This window comes from Canis lupus, chromosome 20 (genome assembly GCF_048164855.1).
Source record: "Canis lupus baileyi chromosome 20, mCanLup2.hap1, whole genome shotgun sequence".
NCBI lineage: Eukaryota > Metazoa > Chordata > Mammalia > Carnivora > Canidae > Canis > Canis lupus.
In genome coordinates this window covers 57797944-57803392 of record NC_132857.1, presented here as the reverse complement: position 1 = coordinate 57803392, position 5449 = coordinate 57797944, and positions in this window count along the sequence as shown.

Genomic DNA, 5449 nt, shown 5'->3' with positions numbered 1-5449 from the left:
GCGTTGGAGTTTTGCAGTCCTGTGAGGTGTATAAACTTGCTATCCCCCTGTCCTCCCAGCTGACCTTCTGGGGGAGGAGCCTGCTGCACTGATGCTCAGGTGTTTGCCGGGGCAGAGTGGCACCGCCCCTTGCCAGGGGACTGGGCTCAGTGTCAGCTCTTTCTGGTTGCTCTGTGTATGTTTTGTTCTCTGAAGGCTTTCTGCACCTCCTTAGGGGGTCAAAATGAAAATGGCTGGGCCCGAATCTCCAGCCCCCAAAACAAAAGATCACTGTCCCCTCTCTTCTGTAAACCCTCAGGGATAAGCAGTCTTCACCTGTGTGTGTCAGGGTGTCACACCGATCCTGCTGGGGGAAGGCTGAGGGTCATCCCGTTACTGTCCTTTGCAGGCTCCCTTCCCTGAGAGCGTCACCCAATCAGGCTGTGGCTCTCAGTTATGGGGAACTGAGCTGAGAGCCCCCGTCCTGAGCTTGCTGACCATAACCAGTTTCTCCTCTCCAGGGCTTGGGAATTCTCCTGCCTCCAAGGATCCTGAGACCACACTGTCCCAACTAGGATTCTGCTCCCATTCACCACCTGCGCACATTTCAGGCAGGGATGTCACTCCTGGAGCAGATTTCCAGGTGTTCTGATTTTGTGCCTGGGGCTATACCAGCCTCCCATTTTGGATTCACTTCTCTGCATCTATTACCTTGCAGAAAGTGGTCACTTTTCTATGTGTAGAGTTCTAGCAATTCTTTTCTTACATTTCAGGTTGAATTCATGGGTATTCAGAATGATTTGCCAGTTATCTAGCTAAATTCAAGGGACCAGATGAGACAAGGTCAACTACCCTTTGCCATCTTGCTCCTTCCCCCCTCAAATAAAGTAGAATTACTAAAACATAAAGAATACTAAATTAGACATGCAAAAGGATGCTAACTTGAGAAAATTAAGTTTAGAAATTTTTTTTTACAAAATCACTTAGCGATTTACTCAAGAAAAATCATCTATACATAGTATAACTCTTCCTGTCCAATTATTTTTGTAGATCTCAGAATATAACCATAATGTATCTTAAGCCTCGGTAGGAAGGTTTATAAATGATTTGGCCAAAATTCCAGAAGTCGTTATAACCTCTCTCTGACCCTGTGTATCCTCCTTTCACTATATTATTGAGGTACAGAACAGAACAATCTAGGTCAGTAGTAATAGATGGCATTTAATATTGTTCTAAATATTTCACACATCTGAGTATTATTTTCAGGAAAATCTTAAGAGAATTCATGTTAATCATCATCATCATCATCAATAATAATACCTTATATGCTGGAATACACATGCTTTTCAAATTTACTCACCGTCTTCAATTTCCTTTAAAAAAAAAGATTTTATTTATTTATTCATGAGTAACACAGAGACAGGCAGAAGGAGATAAGCAGGCTCCATGGAGGGAACCTGATGTGGGACTCGATCCCAGGACCCCGGGGTCATACCCTGGGCCAAAGGCAGACGCTCAAATGCTGAGCCACCCAGGTGTCCCTAGTCTTCAATTTCCTATTTAAATTCATTCATTGAGACTTCCAAAGGAAACAAACAAACAAACAGAAAAAAATGGGGATTCTGAAAAAAGACCAATAAAGCCTATGGAAGTGAGGAAAAGAGAGAAAAAGAAAGAAAAGAAAAGAAAACAAAAGATAAGAAAAGAAAGGAAAAGAAAAGAAAATAAAAGAAAAGAAAAAAAGGAAAGAAAAAAAGAAGAAAGAAAGAAAGAAAGAAAGAAAGAAAGAAAGAAAGAAAGAAAGAAAGATTGATTTCACGAGCAAGGAAGTAAAAAGGTATTAGGTATAGGTAGGAAAACATAAGCATAAGTGTTATGCTAGCCTTAAATAGTATTCAGGGATCCCTGGGTGGCACAGCGGTTTAGCGCCTGCCTTTGGCCCAGGGCGCAATCCTGGAGACCCGGGATGGAATCCCACATCGGGCTCCCGGTGCATGGAGCCTGCTTCTCCCTCTGCCTATGTCTCTGCCTCTCTCTCTCTCTCTCTGTATGGCTATCATAAATAAATAAAAATTAAAAAAAAAATCGGGATCCCTGGGTGGCGCAGCGGTTTGGCGCCTGCCTTTGGCCCAGGGCCTGATCCTGGAGACCCGGGATCGAATCCCACATCGGGCTCCCTGCATGGAGCCTGCTTTTCCCTCTGCCTGTGTCTCTGCCTCTCTCTCTCTCTCTCCTCTCTCTCTGTGACTATCATAAATAAATTTAAAAAAAAAATTAAAAAAAATCTATTAAATAGTATTCAACTAAGTTAATTTTTCTAGAAAAATGGTTGTCTTCTACTTACTGCTTCTTGTTTATGCTTTGTCACTTCGAATTATACTTTAATCTCTCAAAGTATAAGCTTGCATGAAACTGATTAAGAGGTATATTAGCTTTCAAACACAGCCATAAAAAAAGTATAACACCCTTCGCGGCTCAAAACAACACAAGTTACTATATTATGACTTTGTAGTTCAGAAGTCCAACATGGGTCTTTTTGGGCCAAAATCAAGGTGTCAGCAGGAATGCATTCATTCTGGAAGTTCTAGGGAAGAATCTCTTTACTTGGCTTTTCCAGCTTCTAGAATCCACTCACACTCCTTGGCTCACGGCTCCTTTCTTCCATCTTTAAAGCCAGCGACATTGCATCTCTCTGACCCTACTTCTTTTGCGACATCTCTTTCTCTGATTCTCCTTTTCTCATGCCTCCCTCATCCACTTTTAAGAGTTCTTGTGATTACATTGGCTAACCTGGATAATCTGGGATAATCCCCCACTTTAAGGCCATTAATTTAATCCTAAGGGCAAAATCCTTTTTGCCACCTAAGGTGACATATTCATTGGTTCTGGAGATTAGGATATAGCATCTTGGGAAGGGAGCACTACTCTGCCTACAACAAAAGCTTATATTTAAAATCCCATTCTCTGACCACTACCTCCTGTCTCTCTGCTGCATCCCCTCTCATCCTGTGACTCTACAACCTCTGAGCCTACCACTCCTTCACTGTCTCTCGTTTTCTCAAAGTCCTCTCTTCCCTCCTTATTAAACTAAATTCCATGGGTTATCATCACTGTCCCTCCTTTAGGCACATCCCCTACTCCCTTGCCCATCTCTTGTCCCACTCACTCGGTGAAAACCCAACCCTGATGACTCCAGCTCTCCCCTAGTCTGTCGTTCTCTTTGTGTAGCTGAACATGACTGAAGGAAAACAGCCTTGCTGACCGGTGTCCTATTCAAATCCATGCCACAAACTTGACGTGGGCTCTTGATTCTATCTGGTATTCACATGTGATTTCCCTGGTCCATTCTCCTTCCCACTTTCCTAAGGGCCCTGGCATGCCTTCTCCTGTCTTCTCAGACCTCATACATTTATTTCTCCATCCTCGTTCTTGGCGTATGACTTGACTCTTTCTTTACTGCAAAATGCAAAACAAGCAGAAGAAAGCCCTGCACATTCCCACATATCTCTATACAGGTCAGCTTCTGTCCTCACATCCTACTTCCTCCTAATGGAACTTGAACTTAATGCCATCGTGATCTTGCATGTGGAAATGCATCTTTATTTCTAATAACTGTTGAATCGAGTCATTTTCTTTAATGGGTGTAGTTAGTAAACCACAGTAGCAACACCTGTGCTTTTATCATGAGTAAACATCTTAAGGATTTTATACCATGAAACAGTTTTTGCATCTACATCAGAATATTATAACACAAACATATCGCTACTTTAAAATTATGGTAGTTATTAAGTGTACTACTAGATATTATTTATGGCATTAGTATAGAAACACATGCACTAAAGTATCACAGATTTGATTTTTAAAATGATTTCATAACTGTGTTCCAAAATAATTGGTTTTCTTTATGCTCCTATGTATTTTATGCATTTGAAAACATAACAATGAGGGGGATGCCTGTCTGGCTTATTTTGTAGAGTATGCAAATCTTGATCTCAGGGTTGTGTGTTCAAGCCTCATGTTGGGAGTGGACCACATGTAAAATAAAAATAATTTAATTTAATTTAATTTAATTTAAAAATAAATAAAAACATAACACTGATAAGTGTGAATAGGTTTCAACTGTTAAAGGATTCATGGCATAAAAGAGAGACCATAGAGGGACTGTCCTTGCTGTTATCTAAAGCCAGTCCCTCCATTTGTGCACTGGAACTAGGCTCCTCCCACCCATGAGGACAGATGTCCTCTTTCAGGCCTCCAGATCTATGCTCTGACTTCCTGATTTGGACCTGGAGCAGATCTCTGTGGACAGCACCGACCAGGTTTCCTTGTATCCTGATTTCTGCTTGAGTTTGGACAGTAAAGCACCAGCAGGACATCAAAGTATGGGAGGAGGGAGAAATTGGGATTCAGCTTTGGTTGCGCACCTCTTTCCTCTCAAGGAAGCTGGCTCTCTGGATTCATACATAACTGCCCCTGATTTTTCTCCTCCAGGGAGTTCTCCTTCTGTGGTGAGCATCTAGTGATTTACCTACCATCCTTTGAGAGCCTCTATAAGTCAGTCCTCACCTCTGTGATAATCTCTTCAGTTTCCCTCTTTTGAGTGTGTCATTTGCTTCCTGCCAGGACCCTAACTACTGCCCAGACTCAGAAAAATGGCCCCAGCATCTCTCCTTTCTCCATCTCTCCTACGTTCATTCCCATCAAGAGAGCCTTCTTTCAACCCAGTTTTCCTGACAGCTGCATTTCCATGATAGCCAGACTTAGGGTCTCCAGTGGTCTCCTCTACTTCACTCTATAGGACACTCCGGGGGGCCTTTGCCTCCACCCCCAAGACTGTTCCTCAAGGTCACGAACAATCTTCATGTTGATAAACCCCATGGTTATGCTTAGCGCTCATCTTGGTAGATCTACTGGCAGCATTCAACACAGTCAGATGCTCCTCCTTGATATGTTTTCCACTAAGTGTCTAGAACCCCAGAGGATACTCGGATACTCCTTCTAATTCATCCTTGACTTCTGCTAAGTCTTCTCTGCCGATCTTGCTCTTCCACAGTTCTCAGCCTTTTTTTTTTTTTTTTTTTTAATCTATACTCATTCCATTAGTAATTTAGTTAGGAACTCCCTCTAACCTATTTCTAATATGTAGTTTACTAATTTATCATGTTTGATTATTGTCTCTCTCCTCCCACCAGAATATAAGCTCCCCAAGCCTGGGGATTTTTGTTCACTTGGTTCTTGAGTGTTTCCTAAGTGTCCAGAACAGTGCCAGGCACATACATTTTTGTTGAATTTAATTGGATAGTAACCATTACCCCCTCATATAAAGGGTAACAATTATGACTTTTAACTTCTATGAAAGCAAAGCCGTAAAACAACAAGAATAAAATATTAATGAATGACTATATCAACCCGTAATGAGAATATTCACTCTAAACAAAAAGACAAGAGACCCCAGCAAGATCAGTAAGTG